This window comes from Canis lupus, chromosome 10, assembly GCF_048164855.1.
Source record: "Canis lupus baileyi chromosome 10, mCanLup2.hap1, whole genome shotgun sequence".
Taxonomy (NCBI): Eukaryota; Metazoa; Chordata; class Mammalia; order Carnivora; family Canidae; genus Canis; species Canis lupus.
In genome coordinates, this window is record NC_132847.1 from 45,934,162 (window position 1) to 45,960,894 (window position 26,733).

A 26,733-nucleotide genomic window follows, 5' to 3' on the forward strand; every position below is an offset into this window, starting at 1 on the left:
ATTTCAGATTAAAAAAAACATATCTTTTTAGCATAAGTATATCTAACGTATTAAGTGGGACATATTTACACTGAAAAAAAAAGCTATCCATTTTTTATTTGACCCATGGAGGTCTCAACATGTAGTAGATTATTATGGCAGAGAAGCTTTGAATTTAGGGAATTCAACACTTTCATGGAAAGTGATAAGCAAGCCAGCCCTATATACCCAAAGGAGCAACACATCATTCCTCAAGGTTGCTCGCTGGAAGCATAATCCTGAGAAATTACTCAAGTAAAGAGCAGCCAGGGACTTTTATTCTAGGTACAAAAAGAATATGCAGGGATACTCAGGATCCAAAGAAGACTGTCTCTCCCAATAGGAAACAGAATGAATAAAACTTGCTGATAGACTGAGTGGAGAAGATAAGAGGACAATTAAGACATTGTGCAGATTTTTGTCTTATGGAGCTATGTGGATGGTAATGTAATTTACTGGGAATTATGGGGAAAAGCAGGATTGGAAGTAGAAAAAGTAATCAATATTTTGTTTTGCCATGTTAATTTTGAGAGTTCTAATATTAGACCTTTAAATCCAAATGCCATATAGGTTAATTTGAAATATTTTGCAAGTGGCTTAAACATACAACACTTTTTAAAGCCATTGAAGACTGTATCCTAATGCTCCCCAATCAGAGTTCACACCACAAAAGAGAAGGATCCCTCAACTACCATGGTCATTCCACTAAAATGTACCTGGATAAAATCAAAGGTCTGGTTAATGTGACCATTACAATCATATACCAAGTGTGCACATAAAATTTCTCTTTTTTAGCATGATTTTTTGTCATTTTCTAAATCTGGCCCAATTTTAATCCATTTGGGTTTGCAGCTATTTTGTGCTAGGAAAAAATTAGAGTAGTCTTAACTGTTCAGTGAATCTTTATGGCCTGTTTTATAATGAAGACACAAACATAATTACTGCAAAAATTTTTATTGATTCATCTTATGATATCACATCCCTAGCTGAATTTGTAATTTCTTTAACCTGTTTGTGAGAATACAGCACCCTTTATTAATTTTATACTTGCCATTAAATAGGATGTTTATTCTACACTCAGAAAATATAAAATAAACAAATCCATACCTTTTTGATGAATGAATGATCTACCTATGGCTAAATGACAGTTAATTCCAATAGCTGAAAACATCTATCATTATTAATTCCACCACTCTTACAAGTTTTCTATTTTCTCCTTTGAGGGACCCTGAAGCTCAAGGACAGAGGATGCATATAAATGGGGCCTTCAGAGGTGCTTGAAAATAGAAACATAAGTTGAGGTTTTCCCCAAAGCCCATTCTATGTAATTGAACTAAATGATAATATAGTAATGTGTAAAATCAGTCTGAGAGCACTCTTTTTTCTTGTGAGGGTCCTATCATGTGAATTCAGCTTGCAAGATCCAAATATCTAAATGTGTTTCAAATAAAAATTAAAGATCCCATTTCTTTTTCATAGAAGGTATGTGGCATTTGTCCAGATCTATATCAACCAAATTAACATACTGATCTCTCAGTTGAAAGGCAATACCTGGTACAGTGGATATTTTTTTTTTCCCAAAAGGAAATAAAAAGCTATGGAAATAACATTGGGGTAGGGGGTCGGGCACTATTATAGGCATTATGTTTTATTCTTCAAAGCAAGCTTTGAATGAGGTATTATTCACACTAATTATATATTTATGAACAAGATCCGTTCAAAACCATTTAACAAATATTTTGATCATGTCAAGCACTGTGCAAGGCACTCAACATATATTGAATATATCTATAACTATAAATGATTATTGTCTCTACTGGGGAAAGCATATCATTAAGTGAACAATCACTGTAAATTTCAGTAAGTACCTGTATCAGGGAAATACAGCTGCTATGACCACTCCAAATAAGAGCATTTAACTAGTTTTTCATTGTTATTTTATTTGTGTGAGAAAAGGGTTAAGAAAGAGGGAGATAAGATTTCAGAAAGGGCTCCGCAAAGTACTGACACAGTGAGTAGTGTTCACATTTGAAGAATATGTATAAAATAGATTACAACTGAGGAAGGTAAGAATGCTTGAACCATATGTGAACAGCTAAAAACAAGAGAAAGCAGGATACATTCAAATATTGAAGTGATATTCCAATGGTACATAGAGAAGTGGGTATGGTCCAGTCACAGGACTCATTACAAGGGCCTTGTAAGCCATGTTACAAGCATTTCCTATTACCCTAAGGAAGCTATTAGGTGATTTTGAAGAGGAACAGTAGGAAGAGATTTGGATTTGGGGTTGGGAAGGACAATGTGATAAAATCATATTGGGCATTGGCAGAACTGTATCCCTCCTCTCATACTCCCACTGCAAATATTCCGTACAAAATTTCAGGGAAGGATTGAAAATTGACGTTTTTTCTGGCTTCAGCCTTAATATCTTTTAAAAAATGGATCCCTCTCTGCACCATAAACGGTTATGACTAAACTTTTAAAGAAATTGTTCCAAAACAACAAAAATATGAGGCAATGTAGTGTTTTCTCTAATTGAGGGAATGGAAGAAACATTGCTACAATTATTTGTGTCCTAAATATTGAGAAAAATATATGAAATTTTAATTTTTAAGATCAAACTGAGGAAGACACAAAGAAATGAAAAATATTCCAAGCTTATGGGTTGGAAAAACAAGTATTATTGAAATGGCTATACTACCTACAGCAATCTATACATTCAGTGCAGTCCCTATCAAAATACCATAAACTTATTTTTCATAGTTGGAACAAATAATCCTGAAATTTGTATGGAATCAGAAAAGATCCCAAATAGCCAGAAGAATGTTGGAAATGAAAACCAAAACTGGTAGCATCACAATTCCGGACTTCAAGTTCTATTTTAAAGCTGTAGTCATCGAGGCAATATGATACTGTCACAAAAACAGATACATAGATCAATGGAACAGAACAGAGAACCGAGAAATGGACCCTCAATTTTATAGTCAACTAATCTTTAACAAAGCAGAAAAGATTATCTAATGGGGGGGAAAAAAAACAGTCTCTTCAACAAGTGATGTTGGGAAAATTGGGTAGCCACCTGCAGGAGAATAAAATTGGACCATTTCCTCACACCATACAAAAAATAGACTCAAATTTTTGAGAAGACAAGCAGCAATCTCTTTGACCTTGGTCACAGCAACTTCTTGCTAGGCACATCTCCAAAAGCAAGAGAAACAAAGGCAATAATGAACTATTGGGACTTCATCAAGTTACAAAGCTTCTGCACAACAAAGGAAAGGCAAACTACAGAATGGGAGAAGATATTTGCCAATGACATATCTGATACAGGGCTAGCACCCGAAATCTTCATAAAGAACTTATCAAACTCAACACCGAAAGAATAATCCAATCAAGAAATGGACAGAAGACATGAACAGACATTTCTCAAAAGAAGACATACACATGGCCAGCAGACACATGAAAACATGCTTCACATTACTCTGCATCAGGAAAATACAAATCAAAACCACAATGAGATACCACCTCACACCAGTCAGAATGGCAAAAATTAACAAGTTAGGAAACAACAGATGGTGGGGAGGATGTGGAGAAAGGGAAATCCACATATACTGTTAGTAAGAATGCAAGGTGGTACATCCACACTGGAAAATAGTATGAAGATTCTTCAAAAAGTTAAAAATAGAGCTACCCAATGACTGAGCAATTGCACTACTGAGTATTTACACCAGAGATACAAATGTAGTGATCCAAAGGGGCCCCAATATTTATAGCGGTAATGTCCACAATATCCAAACTATGGAAAGAGCCCAGATGTCCATTGACAGATGAATGGATAAAGATGTGGTATATATATACAATGGACTACTCATCTATCAAAAGAAGAATAAGAAGAAGAAAAGAAGAAGAAGAAGAAGAAGAAGAAGAAGAAGAAGAAGAAGAAGAAGAGGAGGAGGAAGAAGAAGAAGAAGAAAGAAGAAGGAGAAGAAAAGAAGAAAGAAGAAAGAAGGAAGAAGAAGAAGAAGAAGAAGAAAAAGAAGAAAGAAGGAAGAAGAAGAAGGAGGAGGAGGAGGAGAAGGAGGAGGAGGAGGAGGAGGAGGAAGAGGAGGAGGAGGAGGAGGAGAAATCTTGCCACTTGCAACGAACGTCATGGATGGAACTACAGGATATTATGCTAAGTGAAATAAGTTAATCAGTGAAAGACGATTATCATATGATTTCACTCATGTGGAATTTAAGAAATAAAACAGAAAATCATAGAGGACGAGAGGAAAAAAATAAAACAAAGCAAAATCAGAGACAAACCATAAGAGACTCTTTAATCATAGGAAACAAACTGAGGGTCCCTGGAGAGTAGGGGCGTGGAGAGATGAGGGAAAAATAAAATGTCTGCATTTATGTTCTTAAAAAAATAAAATTAAATTCCAAAAATAAAAACCCCTTAACTTCTTTAAGAGAGCAGTCAAAAACACATTTCTTTAAAAATAGTATAAATACAAATGAACATGTTCCTGTTTAAATACAACTTTGTTATTCTTTAAGTTACACATTTAACAACCATTGAACTAGATACAGCATTTTGATTTAATGTAGCTTAACAAATGTATTGTTATGTAGTATAACTGCAAGATCTTAAGAACATTAACTATTGAAAATATGGATCCTAAGGATAATTGGGTCAGTTCCACAAAGAATTAACTGATATGGATCATAAAGCTTTGTAAAACAAATTGCATGTGATAGTGGTGATATTAATAACAATCTTCATGGTACTACTGATTAATTATAATGTAAGTTAGAGAGAACTGTCCACTTCTCAAATAAGTCGCATATACTCACGGACTTTAATTTGATGAGGAAAAATTATTATATTCAATATACTTGCCTTTTCCTCTCTTTAGATGTCTAGAGTTTGCTCAGAAGGGGTTTAGAGTTACTTGTTATTTCTGTTTTTTATACAAGAAAATATAGCCCACCTTTATTACAAAGAAACATCCTAATATAGTTTTTCTCTTGTCCATACTTGCCGTTAACAGCTGTTTTACATACAAATCAAAGTCACTGTTTATCTAAGAGGAGACAGAGGAATTTCCACAACAGCATTGCCATTGACATTCTGCAACTCAGTATGATTCCAGTGGATAAATAACTTTCAAAACCTCACATTTCTGACAATCCGTTTGGCTGAAATCAGCTTTTGTTCTACCCTGTTTTTCTTGCTAAATTGGGATTTCTATAATTATGAACTGAACTACTCCCCTGGCAATTATCTCACCTCTATAATTAAACAGAGGATTTGGCTCAGTAAAATGCCAGATCTTAATCTGACCCAAAAAAATATCATCAACTTTCAAATCATCATCAGGAGAGGTTGAACTCATCCTGATGAGTTTCTCTTAGAATGTGCCTCTCAATCACTTTGTTTCCAAAGCGGAACCTTAAAAGAAACAAGAATAATAATGAAGCCATCCTGGACTTGTGATCCAGAATTAAGCCAGAAAAGACTGGCCTCTCTCGGAAGGATAGTGATACCAAATAAAGTATCAGATTAACGGGAGACCTTAGTTAACTCAATGGCACAAATGAAGAGACATACAAGGTATTTAAAGATAGATTTCATTTACTAGAGGATAATATCCTTGATGACTTTTAGTACCCGACAAAAAGCAAAACTGAAGAAATGTCAATCAAAGTTGTATGTAATTTTCTCATAATTTATACCAATCCCTTTTCATAATGAGCTGGAAGCAGCTTTTAGTCAATCTCCATCTACTACCATGAGAAAATTAAATTGTCCAATAGATTGTGGGAACCAAGATTGTCCTCATTGCTCTCAATTTAGTTGTGTAAACCTAACTTGATGCCAAGAAAACAGGAAGTGTTCAGTGAATACTGTTGGATGAATAAATATTCAATCAGCCCTTTTGAAAGTCCACTACAGGCTTCTATATCAACCTCTTCTCCATCTGACTCAGACAAAGCATTAAGGAAAGAGAATTGTTTCATCAAATGCAAAGTTCTCATCGTTCTCACCATCACTTTTGGTTATAGAACAGGTTGTTAAAAATATTTTTTTCCCAAAAAGGAAGCAGTTCTTAAAATGGATAAAGTCATTTCATTTTGTCCTAAGTAGCTCAGTGGCATTCTTTAAGAGATTTATTAGAGCACTGCAAATAATTTAGACTAAAGTGATACTTTTTGAGCCCTCAATAACCTTCTTAAATCTAAGAGAGCAGGAAAAATGAATGTATAAAAACTTTTGAAAAATAATTTTCTAGTCCTCAGAATATCTACAATTAAGTGCTTACAATATATTCAAAGAGGTAAATGTATAGTGGTTATAAGTGTGGGTTCTAGAATCAGACTTACACAAGCTGAAATCTCTATTTACTAGAAAATGTATCCTTTTGAAGCATCAGTTTTCCACTTGTAAACTGGAATGATAATAAAAGTATTTGACATATACATGTATTTAAGAATGAAATATAACCATGAATTACTGTTAAATTAAAACAGCACATCAAAAAAAAAAAAAAAAAAACCGGAACATCATAGAATGTGTAATATCCTTGTGCAAAATGCTATTTATACATTACTGAAAAAGGCCCTTGCTATAGCCACTATGAAAAACAGTATGGAAAATTCTCCCTCCCAAATTAAATATAGAAGTGCTATATGATCCAATAATTCCACTTCTAGTAATATGTCCAAAGATAACAAAAACACTAACTCAAAAAGATATTTGTACCCCTATATTCATAGCAGCATTATTTAGAATAGCCCAGACCTGTAAACAATATACTGTCCATGGATGAGTGCAGGAATGGATAAAAAATTTGTAATATTTATATATACACACACACAATGGGATACTGTTCAGCCACAAAAATGAGAAAATCCTACCATTTGCAACAACATGGATAGACCTTGATGGCACTATGCTAAGTGAAATAAGTCAGACAGAGAAAGACAAATACTATATGATCTCACTTATATATGGATTCTGAAAGGAAAAAAAAAAAAAGAACGAAAGAAAAACAACAAAAAACCCCCACTAAACTCATAGTAAAAGAAATCAAACTTATGGTTACCAAAGGCAAGGGGTGGGGAGAGGTGGAATTGGAATAAGATAGTCATGGGTATAAACTCCCAGTTATAAGATAATAAGTTCTGAAGATGTAATGTACACTACGATGACTACAGCTAAAACTGCTATATATGTAAGATAGCTATTAAAAGAGTAAATTCAGTGAGTTCTCATCACAAGAATTTTTCCCCCTTTCTTTTTCCTTTTTTATTGTATCTATAGAAGTGGTAGTTAGCTGAACCTATTGTGATGATCATTTCACAAATCAAACCATCATACTGTATATCTTAAACTTACCCGGTGAATCATGTCGATTATTTCTCAATAAAACTGGGAAAAAATGAAAGTGAAATACAGACATTTTCATATAAAAGACAACTGGAAGCAGTGGATTAGTACTACAAGAAATTATAAAGAAGTGGAAGTTCTTCAAGATGAAGCAAACAGACATCAGATGGAAAACTTCGAACTTTGAAAAAACCTGAACACAGGAAATGGTATAAACCTGGGTGGGTATGCAAAAAAGTCTATATTTTTCTTTCCTTTTGCCATCTTACTATTTCTTTATAAACTACATACCTATTTGAAAACATTTAAAAAAGCTACTATGACATACTTAACACTTAAGTGTGATTGTTAACCATTCCAATACATTGCAGACAATATTCTTTTAGAACAGTACAGTATAGATTTTTATATTGAAAGATTTTTATTTTTCTTTTTATGTTTTTAAAGATTTTATTTAAGAGAGAGAGAGAACATGAGAGAGAGAGAGACAGCAAGCATGAGTAGGGGGCAGAAGGAGAGGGAGAAGCAGGTTCCCCACTGAGCAGGAAGCTCAACATGGGACTCATCCCAAGACCCTTGGATCACAACCTGAGCTAAGGAAGATGCTTAAATGACCGAGCCACCCAGGTGCTCCTGGAAGACTCTTAACTTTTCATGTGTAGTCCACATGTCTAGGAAATGTACCATTGTAATTCTTAATAATTAGAATATCACTCATAAAGTGCCAGCTTATTTTATGAAGTACAGCTATTGTTATGGAATTTTATCAGTTTAGAATCTCATTTCAGAAAAGCTGATACTACACTGCATTTCTTTTTTTTTAATAATAAATTTATTTTTTATTGGTGTTCAGTTTGCCAACATACAGAATAACACCCATTGCTCATCCTGTCAAGTGCCCCCCTCAGTGCCCATCACCCATTCCCCCCACCCCCCGCCCTCCTCCCCTTCCACCACCCCTAGTTCGTTTCCCAGAGTTAGGAGTCTTTATGTTCTGTCTCCCTTTCTGATATTTCCCACACATTTCTTCTCCCTTCCCTTATATTCCCTTTCACTATTATTTATATTCCCCAAATGAATGAGAACATATAATGTTTGTCCTTCTCCGACTGACTTACTTCACTCAGCATAATACCCTCCAGTTCCATCCACGTTGAAGCAAATGGTGGGTATTTGTCGTTTCTAATGGCTGAGTAATATTCCATTGTATACATAGACCACATCATCTTTATCCATTCATCTTTCGATGGACACCGAGGCTCCTTCCACAGTTTGGCTATTGTGGCCATTGCTGCTATAAATATCAGGGTGCAGGTGTCCCGGTGTTTCATTGCATCTGTATCTTTGGGGTAAATCCCCAGCAATGTAATTGCTGGGTCATAGGGCAGGTCTATTTTTAACTCTTTGAGGAACCTCCACACAGTTTTCCAGAGTGGCTGCACCAATTCACATTCCCACCAACAGTGCAAGACGGTCCCCTTTCTCCACATCCTCTCCAACATTTGTGGTTTCCTGCCTTGTTAATTTTCCCCATTCTCACTGGTGTGAGGTGGTATCTCATTGTGGTTTTGATTTGTATTTCCCTGATGGCAAGTGATGCAGAACATTTTCTCATGTGCGTGTTGGCCATGTCTATATCTTCCTCTGTGAGATTTCTGTTCATGTCTTTTGCCCATTTCATGATTGGATTGTTTGTTTCTTTGGTGTTGAGTTTGATAAGTTCTTTATAGATCTTGGAAACTAGCCCTTTATCTGATACGTCATTTGCAAATATCTTCTCCCATTCTGTAGGTTGTCTTTGAGTTTTGTTGACTGTATCCTTTGCTGGGCAAAAGCTTCTTATCTTGATGAAGTCCCAATAGTTCATTTTTGCTTTTGTTTCTTTTGCCTTCGTGGATGTATCTTGCAAGAAGTTACTATGGCCGAGTTCAAAAAGGGTGTTGCCTGTGTTCTCCTCTAGGATTTTGATGGAGTCTTGTCTCACATTTAGATCTTTCATCCATTTTGAGTTTATCTTTGTGTATGGTGAAAGAGAGTGGTCTAGTTTCATTCTTCTGCATGTGGATGTCCAATTTTCCCAGCACCATTTATTGAAGAGACCGTCTTTCTTCCAGTGGATAGTCCTTTCCTCCTTTATCGAATATTAGTTGACCATAAAGTTCAGGGTCCACTTCTGGGTTCTCTATTCTGTTCCATTGATCTATGTGTCTGTTTTTGTGCCAGTACCACACTGTCTTGATGACCACAGCTTTGTAGTACAACCTGAAATCTGGCATTTTGATTCCCCCAGATATGGTTTTCTTTTGTAAAATTCCCCTGGCTATTCGGAGTCTTTTCTGATTCCACACAAATCTTAAAATAATTTGTTCTAACTCTCTGAAGAAAGTCCATGGTATTTTGATAGGGATTGCATTAAACGTGTATATTGCCCTGGGTAACATTGACATTTTCACAATATTAATTCTGCCAATCCATGAGCATGGAATATTTTTCCATCTCTTTGTGTCTTCCTCAATTTTTTTCAGAAGTGTTCTGTAGTTTTTAGGGTATAGATCCTTAACCTCTTTGGTTAGGTTTATTCCTAGGTATCTTATGCTTTTGGGGGCAATTGTAAATGGGATTGACTCCTTAATTTCTCTTTCTTCAGTCTCATTGCTAGTGTATAGAAATGCCACTGATTTCTGGGCATTGATTTTGTATCCTGCCACGCTACCGGACTGCTGTATGAGTTCTAGAAATCTTGGGGTGGAGGCTTTTGGGTTTTCTATGTAGAGTATCATGTCATCGGCAAAGAGGGAGAGTTTGACTTCTTCTTTGCCAATTTGAATGCCTTTAATGTCTTTTTGTTGTCTGATTGCTAAGGCTAGGACTTCCAGTACTATGTTGAATAGCAGTGGTGAGAGTGGGCATCCCTGTCTTGTTCCTGATCTTAGGGGAAAGGCTCCCAGTGCTTCCCCATTGAGAATGATATTTGCTGTGGGCTTTTCGTAGATGGCTTTTAAGATGTCAAGGAAAGTTCCCTCTATCCCTACACTCTGAAGAGTTTTGATCAGGAATGGATGCTGTATTATGTCAAATGCTTTCTCTGCATCTAATGAGAGGATCATATGGTTCTTGGTTTTTCTCTTGCTGATATGATGAATCACACTGATTGTTTTACGGGTGTTGAACCAGCCTTGTGTCCCAGGGATAAATCCTACTTGGTCATGGTGAATAATTTTCTTAATGTACTGTTGGATCCTATTGGCCAGTATCTTGTTGAGAATTTTTGCATCCATGCTCATCAGGGATATTGGTCTGTAATTCTCCTCTTTGGTGGGGTCTTTGTCTGGTTTTGGAATTAAGGTGATGCTGGCCTCATAGAACGAATTTGGAAGTACTCCATCTCTTTCTATCTTTCCAAACAGCTTTAGGAGAATAGGTATGGTTTCTTCTTTAAACGTTTGATAAAATTCCCCTGGGAAGCCATCTGGCCCTGGACTCTTGTGTCTTGGGAGGTTTTTGATGACTGCTTCAATTTCCTCCCTGGTTATTGGCCTGTAAAGGTTTTCTATTTCTTCCTGTTCCAGTTTTGGTAGTTTGTGGCTTTCCAGGAATGCGTCCATTTCTCCTAGATTGCCTAATTTATTGGCGTATAGCTGTTCATAATATGTTTTTAAAATCGTTTGTATTTCCTTGGTGTTGGTAGTGATCTCTCCTTTCTCATTCATGATTTTATTAATTTGAGTCTTCTCTCTCTTCTTTTTAATAAGGCTGGCTAATGGTTTATCTATCTTATTAATTCTTTCAAAGAACCAACTCCTGGTTCTGTTGATCTGTTCCACAGTTCTTCTGGTCTCGATTTCGTTGAGTTCTGCTCGAATCTTTATTAACTCCCTTCTTCTCTTGGGTGTAGGATCTATTTGCTGTTTTTTCTCTAGCTCCTTTATGTGTAAGGTTAGCTTTTGTATTTGAGTTCTTTCCAGTGTTTGAATGGATGCTTGTATTGCGATGTATTTCCCCCTTAGGACTGCTTTTGCTGCATCCCAAAGATTTTGGATGGTTGTATCTTCATTCTCATTAGTTTCCATGAATCTTTTTAATTCTTCCTTAATTTGCTGGTTGACCCTTTCATCTTTTAGCAGGATGGTCCTTCACCTCCACATGTTTGAGGTCCTTCCAAACTTCTTGTTGTGATTTAGTTCTAATTTCAAGGCATTATGGTCTGAGAATATGCAGGGGACGATCCCAATCTTTTGGTATCGGTTCAGACCCGATTTGTGACCCAATATGTGGTCTATTCTGGAGAAAGTTCCATGTGCACTTGAGAAGAATGTGTATTCAGTTGAGTTTGGATGTAAAGTTCTGTAGATATCTGTGAAATCCATCTGGTCCAGTGTATCATTTAAAGCTCTCGTTTCTTTGGAGATGTTGTGCTTAGAAGACCTATCGAGTATAGAAAGAGCTAGATTGAAGTCACCAAGTATAAGTGTATTATTATCTAAGTATTTCTTCACTTTGGTTAATAATTGATTTATATATTTGGCAGCTCCCACATTCGGGGCATATATATTGAGGATTGTTAAGTCCTCTTGTTGGATAGATCCTTTAAGTATGATATAGTGTCCCTCTTCATCTCTCACTACAGTCTTTGGGGTAAATTTTAGTTTATCTGATATAAGGATGGCTACCCCTGCTTTCTTTTGAGGACCATTCGAATGGTAAATGGTTCTCCAACCTTTTATTTTCAGGCTGTAGGTGTCCTTCTGTCTAAAATGAGTCTCTTGTAGACAGCAAATAGATGGGTCCTGCTTTTTTATCCAGTCTGAAACCCTGCGCCTTTTGATGGGGTCATTAAGCCCGTTCACATTCAGAGTTACTATTGAGAGATATGAGTTTAGTGTCATCATGATATCTATTCAGTCTTTGTTTTTGTGGACTGTTCCACTGAACTTCTTCTTAAAGGGGAATTTTAAGAGTCCCCCTTAAAATTTCTTGCAGAGCTGGTTTGGAGGTCACATATTCTTTCAGTTGCTGCCTGTCTTGGAAGCTCTTTATCTCTCCTTCCATTTTGAATGAGAGCCTTGCTGGATAAAGTATTCTTGGTTGCATGTTCTTCTCATTTAGGACCCTGAATATATCCTACCAGCCCTTTCTGGCCTGCCAGGTCTCTGTGGAGAGGTCTGCTGTTACCCTAATACTCCTCCCCATAAAAGTCAGGGATTTCTTGTCTCTTGCTGCTTTAAGGATCTTCTCTTTATCTTTGGAATTTGCAAGCTTCACTATTAAATGTGGAGGTGTTGAACGGTTTTTATTGATTTTAGGCGGGGGGAATCTATTTCCTGGATCTGAATTCCTGTTTCCCTTCCCAGATTAGGAAAGTTTTCAGCTAGAATTTGTTCAAATACATATTCTGGCCCTCTGTCCCTTTCGGCACCCTCGGGAACACCAATTAAACGTAGGTTTTTCTTCCTCAGGCTGTCGTTTATTTCCCTTAATCTATCTTCATGGTCTTTTAATTGTTTGTCTCTTTTTTCCTCAGTTTCCCTCTTTGCCATCAACTTGTCTTCTATGTCACTCACTCGTTCTTCCACCTCGTTAACCCTCGTCATTAGGACTTCTAGTTTGGATTGCATCTCATTCAATTGATTTTTAATTTCTGCCTGATTAGCTCTAAATTCTGCAGTCATGAAGTCTCTTGAGTCCTTTATGCTTTTTTCTAGAGCCACCAGTAGCTGTATAATAGTGCTTCTGAATTGGCTTTCTGACATTGAAGTGTAATCCAGATTTTGTAACTCTGTGGGAGAGAGGACTGTTTCTGATTCTTTCTTTTGAGGTGAGGTTTTCCTTCTAGTCATTTTGCTCAGTGCAGAGTGGCCAAAAGCAAGTTGTATTGGGAAAAGTAGAAAAAGAGAGGAGAGAAAGAAGGAAAGAAAAGAGAAAGAGAAAAAAAAGGAAGAAAAAAAAAAACGAAAAAAAAAAGAAGAGAAAGAAAAAGAAAGAAAGGAGAAAAAAGGGGGGTGGGGGAAGGAAACAAATCAAAAAGCAAAACAAAACAAAAAAAAAAAACAAAAAACAAAAAACAAAAGAACCACGGGGAAGTATCTTCTGATTCTGTGTACTTTAATCCCTTGGCTTCTCCTGGAAGTTGTCCGTCTAGCTGGTCTTCTGGGGGAGGGGCCTGTTGTGCTGATTTTCAGGTGTTAGCACTTGGGGGAGCTGCTCTGCCCCTGCCTGGTGCAGGGCTCAGTGGGGGTTGTTTACCCCGTGAGGCCGCAGGAGCAACAGCCCCAGTGGCGGGGCCGCTCTGGAGCCCTGGATTCAGCCCCCGCAGGAACTCCGGAGCTCTCCGTCTGCAGGGCCTGGAGGCTCCGGGGCGGGGCCGCTGATCTGCTCAGCTGGGGCAGGAGCGTCCTTGCTGTCCTGGGCCCTCCCGGCCTCTGCCTGTCCTGGGCTGTGTTCCGGCGCCCTGTGCTCCTGGGCCTGTGCTGTTGGATTCGCGCTCCCGCCCCCCAGCCCCTCCGAGCTGCTCCGGGTCCCGCCGTGCGCGCTGCAGCCCTTAGGGAGCTCGGCGCACTCTCCCGGGCGCAGGTGTCTGTTAGTGTCCCCGGGAGCCCGAGGGCATCCTCGCCCTCCTGGGTCCTGCTCCACCTCCCCGCGAGCCCCTTTCCGCCCGGGAAGGTCGGTGCAGCTCCTGCGTCTCCGGGACGGGGCTCTCCTGTTCTGGGGACACTCGCCCCGGCCTCAGCCCGGCTCCTCGCGGGGCCTCTCCCCCTTGGAGGCCTTTTGTGTCTTTATTTCTTCCCCCCCCCCCCGTCTTCCTACCTTGATAGAAGCGCGAACTCTTCTCACTGTAGCGTTTCAGCTGTTCTCTCTTTAAATCTCAGGCCGAATTCGTAGATTTTCAGGATGATTTAAAGGTAATTTGGTGGGGACAGGTGATTTGGGGACCCTACTCTTCTGCCATGTTGTCCCTTCTCCCTACACTGCATTTCTTGTGATAGAAAAGATAATTAGATGATTTATCTATGAAAAAATAAGGATTTTACAAATATTTTCAATAACATAGCTCATTGTGGTAACTGAAAATAAAGAGTTTATTAAAGAAAGCTTACTGAAAAACAGAAAGACTTGGAAGTACATACACTGATGTCTTAATTCAAAATATCTGTGAAATTAAAGAGCAGAAATGGAGGGAGAGATCACTTTATATATTTGTGGATTTTTCCTTTTCTTTTTCAAAGTACGCCTTTGTAAAAAAAAAAAGAAAGGTAAAAAATAAGATTTGTTTTATAAAATTGTTTTGAGACTTAAATGAAATAATGTTGATAAGCTTTAAATTAGCACAGCAGTCAGGAACAAATGTTAAATATATTTATAAATGACAACTGTCTTTTAGCTCACATTTGTTATTCTACATTCGTATAATCACATGTCGTGAATTAATAAAAACTGTTATATAACCATAACATCCCATGAACCTACTATGAAGCTACTAAAGCATCAATGTCTCCCACACTGGCAGACCTTCAGATTGTATCTACAGGAAACAAAGTGACAGGTTAAAAAAAGGAAAATACAATATGGAGTAAATCAGGGTATATGTGTTTCTCACAGAACTACCATCTCCCCTCACGTTTGTATCCACTTGAACATATTTAGGAGAGGTTATGATGGGCCTAATTTCTTTTATACATGTGAAGAACTCAAAATCACAGTAAGTAAAAATTCACAAGGAGAAAATGCTGCATATCAAAATAAAACACCTTAATTGTTGAAGTTGAAGAAAGAAAGATTTGAATCTACAAAGGACATTTCATGCAAGGCATCTAATTGCAAAGTAAACACTATTACTTAGCAAATATCATCATCGTTTTTACACCATTGCTTCTGGAGGGCATTTGATGGTACCCATGAGGCCAGAATGAGTCCATTTACTTTCCTGTGCCTATTGAAAGTACAAGGAAATATTCAGGATGTTGGAAATATCTGGTATAGAAGACCATTCTTTACTTGTTGTCTTTTCTTTACTCCTCCCTTGTATTCCCTTTGCTAATAGTAGTATCAAAGAAAATGTGGCTTTGTCATTAAGGAAAGAATCTTTTGGTATATAGATTAAACTCAATTTTGTATCAAAACTATTATCTTGTATAGCTTATCAGAAATGCTGACACTCACCCTTCCTCTCATCTCATTTGGACTTTTGGTGCTGTCATAATTTTCATGCACACACATCAGGATGTGTGGAGCTAATACAAATGTATGTCTTTGGCATAAATAATATTCATTGTTGAATTTTCTTCTATGATGTTTTTATGACCAGCAACCCTTACACTAGGCAGATAACCGCAAATTGTGATTTTCAACGAATCATCTGGTAATAAAGAAGTATGTGCTGCGCAAATTGAGCCCTCTTCCATACGACATGAGCAGCTTCAACATAAATTATCTGTAACAGGTTTATTTGTCATGAACTGCAGCCAAAATACCCTGATGGCTAAGTTACCTCCTGCATCTTAAAACTCCCCATCAAAAAAATTTTTATGGCTTTTGAGTTAGAGCTTTGCCATCAAAAGCTGTTCTTCTCTAGCATCAGTTATGACTTCTCCTGAAATTGAATAGAGAGGATTAGCAATGCCAAGTTGCTCAATTACAGCTTATTTGGCAGCTTGTAACCATATACAAAGAAAATAGGAAGATAAAAATAAACACAAAATATTGAACCTTAGTGTTAGCCTTTTACATAGATTAATTCATTGAATGTTCATGACATCTTTAGGAAATAGGTTTTATTATTTTCCCCATCTCACAGTTTCACAGATAAGGAATCTGGTAGGTTGGTGGAAGTTAATTAAGATGGCTAATATCACCCAGCCAAGAAGTGATGGAATCAGTCAGTAGAAAACCCCAGAATTCTGAGTACCATGCTTTTAAGTAAACTACTTTTCATTCTACATACAAGTATTATGTGTTATTTTGAGCAAAGCATTTTGGGTGCTGTAGGAAAGGCAGAAGACAAGACCTAGATCTTCCCTCAAGTTGTTCAAAATACAATGGAGGAAACAGACATATACTTACATACATGCAGTAAGGGGCAAAACATGACCATTTCAAAAATGAGGGGTAAAGAATGTGAATTGGGAACAGATTTATGAATGCTGACTCTAAGGATCTAGAAAGTTTTTATGAAAAAAGTAGCAAGAACACACTATCTACATACATTCTATTTTTTTTATAAAGTCAGAGAAAGAAAAGGAACTTGACATTTGTGGAATGTCAAGGTATTGTCTGTGGCTGATATAAGATAAATTTATTACTTTCTTATGTCTGTTTAACATGTAAAATACATATCAGGGATTTACCTGAAACCCTCAAACCAGTAAATGCCAAAGCTAGCGCTGGAACACAGGTAGCCTAATTCCAAGGTCCATGTGTTTCCCTATACACCAAAGGTTGTAAACAAACATTTTCAGTCCAAAAAGATAATGGGAAAACCAGGCTGCATGTAAGACAATCATAATGTTGGGTCCTGGGGCATACATGTCTCATAGTATATGCCCCATCCAAAACATTCAAATACTTTGAAATAAACTATATCAGGCACCCCAAAAAAGAAAAGGAAAGGAAAAAAATATATGTAAACCAAATTTACTCCATAGGCATCATACTATGATTTTTCTTTAGGGCTTCTAACCACACTAAATGAAGAAATGAATTAATATGTGTAGCAATTTAAATTAAGAAAAGCATTTTTGGTATTTAAAAAAGCATTATAAAAATTAACTGGCTTTATAAAATGGTAATAAAGATTCTTCTAAAATGTAACATACCTCCAAAAGATTATGCTTATCGGGAAGAAAGGAAGGAAGGAAGGAAGGAAGGAAGGGAGGGAGGGAGGGAGGGAGGGAGGAAGGAAGGAAGGAAAAAAGGAAGGAAGGAAAAAAGGGAGGGAGGGAGGGAGAGAAAATAAATAATGAAAAGACTATCTAGGAAAAAGTACCTGAGACTGTAACACTACATTAGCACTTTGATATATGTCATTCATTCATTCACTCATTCATTCCACACATATGCCAAGCACCACGCTAAATATTAGGAGATATAATATTAGGAGATATAATCTTAAGTAAAAATAGACATATTCTACCTTTATGTAGTTTGCAGTCCAATGATACAAGAGAGAGGATGGAAACTGATAGAAAGCTATTAGTTGGAATCAATTTTGGAGTCCAGTCACAGAGGTTTCGTGCTAGAGATTGAAGTGAAAAAGGCATTAAGTGACTTCAGTAACTTAGATGAGTGGAAGGACACAACATTCTGACAACCAAGAATCTCTCCTGCACACACACACACACACAGCACACACAAACACATCTGAACTCAAATGAGGCTCCTCCTGGAAGAAGAAACAAGTATGCAGTCCCTGAAGAAAGCTTCAATCAGCAGGGTCTGGCCAGTAACCAACAGGGAAGCCCAGCTGCTTGGCCCACAGCAATCTACATCGGGCAGCAATCCACTCTCTGTGAGCAAGCGCTCTAGACCATCTGTGAATTTAGAAAGAGGAGGCAAAAACAGCATCAGCTCAGCCAAAAGCAAGAGCATCCAAAAATGAAAGTGCAACCAAATCTGTGCAAAAGGACATTTCATCAGGGATCCAGCTTTTTAGTTCCAGGCTGACCTACAGGTCAGTTCAGTTTAAATAAACAAACATTTGTTGAGCCACTCCATGTGCCACACACAATAAGAGGGGCTGAAAATAGAGAGATAATAAGGAGGATTTCTTGCCCTCCAGGAGCCCCCAGTCTAGTGGAAGAGACAGATGTATATACATAGAGTATACTAAGAGTACTTGCAAAAAGCACAACATTGTCCAAATGGAGACGTCTAGGAACTTTTCCCAAAGCAGGTTTCTCAAATGGAATTGTGTGTACAGATTACCTGAGAACTGTCAATATGCAGATTGTTATTCTGTGCATCTGGGGGTAGGGGCTAAGATTTCACATTTCTAACATGTTTCCATGTGAAGTGGAAGCTACTGCTCTGAAGACCATATCCTGAATATGAAGGTAAGAGGAGACCCCACCACCACCACCACCACCACCACGCCTAACTGTCATGACTAGACCAAGAAGCTAGGAAAGGGCATTTTACTAAAGATGAGCTAGTAAAGACAGGCATATGGGAGCCAGTGATCTGTGGGGATGCTCAGAGCAGTTCCCTCTTAGTAGGGCAGAAACCATGAAGTTAAAAGAGTCCACAGATGTAGGCAGGAGACAGATCTGAGGAGAAAATTGAATTTTATTCTACAGGTAAGTCAGTGATGCATAAGTTTTGAGTACTTAGTCACTTGAAAATCCCTGGGCTCTCTGTCCCCACTAGATTCTAATTCTAAAGCCTTTGGAACAGTAATCTGAATTTTGTGCAATGCCCCTCCCTCAGTGATTTTTAAGCAGATGATTAGCAGACCACACTTTGAAAAACATGGCACAGATGCTGGGAAGGACCCAAGAGTTTTATACAGAGAAATGAGTTTTGCTTTTTGGAAAGTCCCTGTAGAGCTATTGGTTTGAAGTGGAAAAGTCTGGAACTGTACAAACTAGTTAGGAGCCTGTTAAAATAATTCAATCACATGATGAGACAAGTCCAAAATAGAGCATTCAGAGGAGAGGACAGATTTGAGAAACATGTAGGGATGGATATGTCAGCACTTTCCAGCTGAGTAAGAGTGAAGAATGAGGAAGTTAGAGGAACCTCCATGATTCCTAGATTTCCGGTGTAGGTGATTAAGAAGATGGTGAAGCCAACAATTGAAATAGAGAAAAAAAAAATCAAGAATTGGTTGACGATGATAAATTTCAGAATAGGGTAGCTAGCTTTTAGGCTCCAGAGGGCCAAGCCAGAATAAATGGGCAGCAGAAGTGGGCTCTAAGACAGGAGTTCAAGAGAGAAATTAGGAATGGAGATCTCATGGAGAGGAAGAAATACAACAGCCTTAATGTCACCTGCCTCTTGCATTCCTCACAATGCAAGGCTAAAGTCTACAAAGACACTGGTAAAATTTAACACTGTTACCGCTACACTTTAGTCTCTTTGGAAAGGAAACTTCTATTTATTATCAGCCACAAATAACCTAGAGGAAATTAAAACAAAAGTTTTAACAGAAACTACTGAAGGGAGGCCTCTGGGAATCTATGGATAAAAGAGATGCGACATTACAAAGGAATTACCATTTGAGGCATCATCTTCTCATGCAAAGGTCAGGCTGTTAGTGGTGAATGGTTGCAGAGTACTAGCCAGTGTGTGACTCAACCTAAAAATAATTTTATTGCAAAACTGAAGGTTGGGGAAGAGATGTCAAGGTATACAACCCCATAATGATCATTAGGCAGAAATGAATCAACATAAGCTATACAAGCTCTGTGCCAGTACAATCATTTATTTAATTAAGCTAATGGGAGTAACTGATTCAAACACCACCCACAGCATCAATCAATCATGGATTTGGGTTGAGCAGATAATATTTTCAATAATGAGTTTCATCCTTCTTTTCAAAATGAAATTCATAATCTTGTTAAACTTTAGTAGAAGGCCTAGGTTGTACCTATTATAGTACAATTTTGGTGTGTCTAAAGAACTACTTTTATATTTTTTGGATATAGTCATCTCACAGAATATTCCACTTTGATGGACAGAGAAAAAAAATTTAAATGACAGGGAGGTGGATTTCTCACTTGCCTTCTTTAGTCTCTGCCAACAGAGCTAAAGCCTAGGAATAGCCCTTTAATATGCTCAAACCCCCTGCCCACCACTGGGGGAGCATTACGTACACCAAGCTACATTCATAGGCTGGAATGGTATCCTGATGTTAAAAATGTTGTCAAGTAACTTCAGAAAATACAAAGACACTATTTCAGTTAAAAAAGCAAAATATATGGGGTGCCTGGGTGGCTCAGTCTGTTATGTGTCTGCCTTCGGCTGGAGTCATGATCTCAGTAGAGTGCCGCATAGAGTTCCCTGCTCAGCGGAGTCTGCTTCTCCCTCTCCCTCTGTACCCAAGTCGTGCTTGCTCTGTCTCTCATGCTCTCTCTTTCAAATAAACAAATAATCTTTTTAAAAATCTATATATGTGTGTATGTCTATAGATTACCTAAACAAAAATGTATGCATTAATACTAAAAAAGTAACAAAAAATTAGACAATACTAAGATGATATCAAAGAAGATTTCTTAGCGATAGGGTTACGGGTTTGGGGTTTTCTCTTCTTTCCTTGTTTCAGTTTGTTTCTCATTTTTCTGAAATGAGCGAACTATAATCATAATATAAAAGATCACACACAAAACAATTCAGGCTTCCTACCTGTATTTATTTCCCCTATGATCCTGTTTTTGGTTGGTTCTCTACAGGCTTAGACACTGGGGGGTCAAGGGGTAATCAGAGAAGGGTCACAGCAAACAACCAGACATAAGAGCTAGGTCCACATGAGAGGCAAGAAGGCCCAAAGCAGAGGCAACAACCTAGTTATAACCATCTTCCTCAATGATCCTTCAAATAGCTCCTCATGACCTTCATAGGATAACTGCTAAGGAATTTCAGGTCACTCTGATGATTCAAACCAGCTTTTTTGTTATTATATTTATGAGGTAGGAATCAACACCACATAGAACATCTCCATTCAAGCTATTTTTCATGAAAGATAAGAGAGTGCATCTGCATCGTGCTGTGCTTCAATTGGAGAAAAGCCTATTCACATTTGAGATATAACATCAAAAAGACAGGAAATAATAAGTGCTGGCAAGATCGTGAAGAAAAGGAAATCCCTGAACACTGTTACTAGAAATCTAAATTGGTGCAGTCACTATGGAAAACAACATGGAGGTTCCTCAAAAAATTAAAAATAGAACTACTATGTGATCCAGGAATATGTTTTAGATATATATCTAAAGGAAATAAAATGACTACCTTTAAGAGATCTGTGCCTCATATTGACTGCAACATTACCCACAATAGCTAAGACATAAAAACAATGTAAATGTCTATCAATAGAAGAATGAAGAAAATGTGAGATCTATATATTATTTAATCATAAAAAAGAAACAACTCTTGACATTTGCAAAAACATAGATGAACTCTGAGGGTATTATGCTAAGTGAAATAAATTGGACAGAAAAAGACAAATCCTATTGATCCTACTTATATGTGGAATATTAAAAAACATGAACTTACAGAAACAGAAAGCATATTGGTATTCACCAGAGGTGAGAGGTGGGGGAGATGGAAGTGGTCAAAATGTACAAAATTCCAGTTATAAGATGAGTAAATTCTTAGTGTACATCGTGGTGACTATAGTTAACAATACTGTATGCTATACTTGAAAGTTGCTAAGACAGTGAATCTTAAAAATTCTCACCATAAAAAGGTAACTATGTGAGGTGATGGATGTGTGGATATGTTACCTTATTGTGGTACCTATTCTGTAGTACATACATATATCAAATCATCACATATTATATATTAAATTTACATAATACTATATGTCAATTATATCTTAATAAAGCTGAGGAAGAAGGATAAAACACGCAAACCCTTTCCAGGTACTGATATTTTAAACCTTTCCATTACAAACAGATATAATTTTTCTCTTCTTTACATCAAAATGTGTCACTTCCAGGGAGAAAAATGTGCAAATTAAATATTTATTATGATATTCTTAAAGTACTTTTTCCATCATACAAAATGATATTCTGCTTAGGAATTTATGAAACAGCGATCCTTGTAAGAATTTCAGAACCAATCTGTTCTACTTTTAAGAACAATTCTATTTGGTATAGTTCTTGACAATTTGATTTGCATACTATATTCATGAAGCTTAATTACATTAGCATAATTGTAGTACTGGGCTTTAAAAAAATGTGTAATGTAACTTTGTCCCATTTAGATTTTCAGGGACTTCGTGTGGCATTTGAAAAACTTTCAATGACAAAAACAAAAATAATAAGCAGAGAGTCCTTTTCCAAGAGTTCAATTGAACTATAAAATCACAAACAAAAGCAGAAAGTTAATAATATTTGACCTGGACCACCTTTTCCAGGAGGCAACCCAAATACTTCAAATTTCCTAATAGCCCAGTGAAGCAAGTCTGGATTCCTGCTGTTTTCTCCTTCTCTTTTCCACCTTCATCAAGTAATATAGCTTTATGTCTGAATATTAGAACATCTGTTTTATGTAGAGAAGAAAAAAGGTGAAAGGAAGTTCATAGAGAAAAAAAGAGAGCATTAAAATTTATTTAAAATGGAAAAGAATAGGAAAGTCTAAAATATGAAATTCATAAATACCTCTGTATGATAGATACTGAAATAATAATACAGTAACAAATAGACCTACAATTTTTTCTACCTACCATGTTTTCATGCATGTATATTTAATTTGCAAGGCTCTAGGCTAGTCTTCCCTACCTAAAACATTTTCAAAACTATAGTTTAAAAAATATTTCTTAAGATATATGACAAGTAATGAGATACAGGCTTTTATGTGCTAGAAACTCAGTATGATTCAGAGCTATACAGAATTTCAGAAATCAACTCATCCAATATCCTCCATTAAAAGTGAGCACACTGAGGTTTGAGTGGTCAGTTATTCAAGACCAGCCAGGCAGAGGCTCACATTCTGTTTTATCAGAATTTTGCCAGTGGTTTCACTTTGTTGGCAGTAAAGCCACAAAGATTTGGTTGGTCCAACTCAAACTATCACCATTAAACTCAAATAAAAGTTTCCTGGCTCCTTTTCATTGCAACCTAACAGCAGCCCTGGGCTAGAGCCTGGTTGAGTCATAACACTCCCATCATCTCTCATGGCTCTATGAAAGAACTTGGGTAATTTATAGTAATGACAAATAACAACTAATATAGTCATTAAATCCTCACAATAATCCTCTGTAGTAGGCACTCTTATTATCCCCCACTGCCGAATGAGGCAATTGAGACAGACAGTTTGTGTGGCTTCCCCAAAGTCACTCAGTTTATGTTAAAGGTAGATTATTACAGTATACTGTACAGTATATTGATTTGACTTTTAAAACTCTGAAAACTAATTAATATATTATTATTTCCATTTTATAGACAGGGAAATAGAACATCCAAGGGATCAAAATGCTACTCTAAGATGGCTTAAACAGTTGCTGGTAAAACCAGAGTTTGAACCAAGTACTGTTTGATTCAGAATTGGAATGTTCTTATATGTGTTATCTATGCAAGTCCTCCTTAAAAGAAATTACTTTTCAGGCCCTTTCTGGATATTGCTTTGATGTGTTACTTCTTAAAAGTCTTCTTCTACTGTTTCCTAGGCATCAAAACATTTCATTGGAGGGCATGAAGTGGAGCAACACACCCATTAATGCACCTCCCTGCCAATGATAGATGTCATGCATGTGACTTCTTTGGGTCAGTACAACACGGGTCCACAGCCCTGCGCTGTACCTTTTGTTAACTGTTAGAGTAGCATGGCAAACTCCAGTAGACATATGATTTTGCCATAGACTAGGTTACCAGTTGGTTAGTGAAGTATCAGAATCTCTCAACTAATGAGCTGAATATATCTCTAGAGAATTCAAATGGAATAATCTTCAAATATCTAGATATGCAAGCAACTATTTTTTATAATGATGGCTATCAGTGAAGAGAAGGCTCTGGCCTGCTGGATTGAGTTTAATTTTCTATACTGGTAAAAGGTTTTGTAAGAGAAAAGCAGAATTCATCCATTGGAGTAGGGAATGGGCTTCATCTGAATGATGAAGCGATGGGATATGGGGGTATTCCTTTAGAAGAAGGTAGGTGGGAAGCCTGAGTGGCTCAGCAGTTTAGCACCACCTTCGGCCCAGGGCCTGATCCTGGAGACCCGGGATGGAGTCCCGCATCAGGCTCCCTGCATGGAGCCTGCTTCTCCCTCTGCCTGTGTCTCTGCCTCTCTTTCTCTCTCTCTGTGTCTCTCAAGAATAAATAAATAAAATTTTTTAAAAAATAGAACAAGGTAGGTGCTAATAGGTATAATTAATATGAATAAAGATGAAATAAAAACCAGGATAGCTTCATATGGAGTTTCATAAGCTGAGGCTAGAGGTGGTAAAATATTTCTCAAATAAGATTTAATCCTAGGAATTGGGGACTGGCTCAGTGTGAAGAAAAAGGCGTGACTGGGACTCCTGTGAGCTTAATCTAACTTAGGTTAGAAAGACACACTGCTGCCTAGAAACTCTCAAATTTACACAGATACTCACTGGTTCATAAGAGTGTATGGAGGCATTCTTAGAGATAATATCAACCATATCATCAAGATACAGATGTTGAAACTGAGAACAAAAATGATCAAGAGCATGTATGAAGTCATACATCCTAGAGTAATAACAGCCAACACGACTTCTGCCTATGTGTGATATACAACATTAGAACAATTAGCCATTTAAAATGCATCTTCTGAGGAAGGCGCTATAATTACCTCCATTTTACAAATGATATAACTAAATTATGAAAAGGTAAAAAGGTTAATTTAATGACACAAGATATTTAGGTAGCAAAATTGGGAAAGGCAACTTGAATTCAAAGCAGGCAGGAATGAGAACCCCAATAAGGGACCACAGAATTTTCCTCAAAACATGCAAATTCATTTCCCAGATCTCTTTCCTTGGAACCTAATAACAGCCCTTAGCTACAGCCCAGCTACTGACTCCTTAGTGCCACATCCTGCTCTTCAATGATAGTAACAATAGCTACTATGGACTGGCTTCTTACTCTGTGGCCAGCATCACTCTAAATATTTTATATCCTGGGGCAGAACCAGTGATGTTCAACAAACATTCCTTTTTTTGTTTCCTCCTCATTATGGGGCTCCTTGCAGTTAGTTAGAGACATACAAAGTGGCATGTAGCAGGTAGAAGCCTATGCCAGTCCTCCTGCTTCTACTGCCTCTCATCCCTTGCTGCAGAAAAGCAAAGTCCTCCTTTCCAGATGGCTGATCTACAGGATTCAAGCAGTCTGGATGATGAGCAGCTACATGGAGGTCAGTTGCCCCGGAGGCCTACCCCAACCCGTAAGTGAGTTTGTGTATGTGAGAAGTCAACTTCTGTTGCATGAAGCCACAAAGCTTTTAGGTTGCTTCTCAGTGTCCTCTGACATCTCCTGACTGGTAACATATGTCTGACTCACTTAATTTTCCTGATAGTCTTATGACTGTCAGATGAGGAAAAGGAGGCTCAAAGAAGTTGAAGGTCACCAAACTAGGGCATGGTAAGGCCAGACACAAATTCAGGCAGGTTCACTCTGGAGACTGTGTTCTTTCTTATTCATCACACTCTCACTGATATTTACAGTCACAAAGGATGTGCATACTGAAATGCTCTATTAAAGTTATTAACAGTCCATTTTGAATCATACTTTTTATATTCCAATGTGTCAAGTTACTGTTTACATGTAATTCCATTGAGCCATCGTGCTCTGCCTTGTTCCATCTTCTGTCAAGAGTTTCTAACATGGCATCCTTGGAAAATGATCAGGGCAAAAATAGCATAAAAGGGCTGGTTTCAAAATTAGAATTCTAACTTTAATATGCTGCAGCCAACACTAACAAAACATGTTGGTCAGCTGAAATAGAGAATGAGAACAGGAGCAAACAAAATCATTTTTTTATGAAAATATCCCATAGAATAAAACAGGCAGGTAAAAGCAAACCAGTAAAGAATTGGCTTCATTAGTAGAAAGTTACTAACAGCAAATAATGATCTCTAGAGGAAATAAATTTGTTTTTTAATGAGAGAAGGATTTATCTTATGATGATTAAATGGTAAGCAATAGAAAAATGTATCTGGAGAGAGAAAGAGGGCAAAGGTTTGAGAGAGAGAGAGATTAGCTGCTTTTTGCCCAACAGTCCATAATGAGGACGATTAGAGGAGACATAATTGATTACTAATATCTCTCAGCCTGGACATAAGAGGAATTATGGAAAATTAATCTTTCAGGTTATAATAAAATAGATGATGATAAATGTCATATATAACCATCAACATGGAACAAAACAGATGAGAAAGAGAAAGTCAAATAATGATTTCTTCCTTTTTTGTACTAAAGACTTGGTGAAGACACTACACACAGCTCTCAGAAATGCATCATAAGAAAAATGATATGAATATCTGCTAACATTTACAGGCTGCTTTCTATCAACTAAGCATTGTTTGAGGCATTTTACTGGAATTAGCTCACTTAATCCTCGTAATTCACATAGTTCTACTATCCCATTTTTAAGAGAAGGAAATTAAGACACAGAAACTTTGGAAATGTGCCTAAAATCACAAATGTAGAAAGTAATAGTGGCAG

General features: G+C 37.3%; 1 long non-coding RNA gene across 11 annotated transcripts in view; it reads right to left on the reverse strand.

Moving 5' to 3' along the window:
- Nucleotides 1–26,733, reverse strand: part of LOC140641542 (uncharacterized) — a 292,971-nt gene that overhangs the window by 56,151 nt on the left and 210,087 nt on the right. For 2 of the 11 annotated variants that reach the window (XR_012038092.1, XR_012038091.1), the window contains one exon: nucleotides 17,523–17,624. The exons of 7 other annotated variants lie outside the window; for them this stretch is intronic. This is a non-coding gene — a long non-coding RNA (uncharacterized lncRNA). 2 more of the 11 variants (XR_012038095.1, XR_012038094.1) reach the window with 1 other exon arrangement.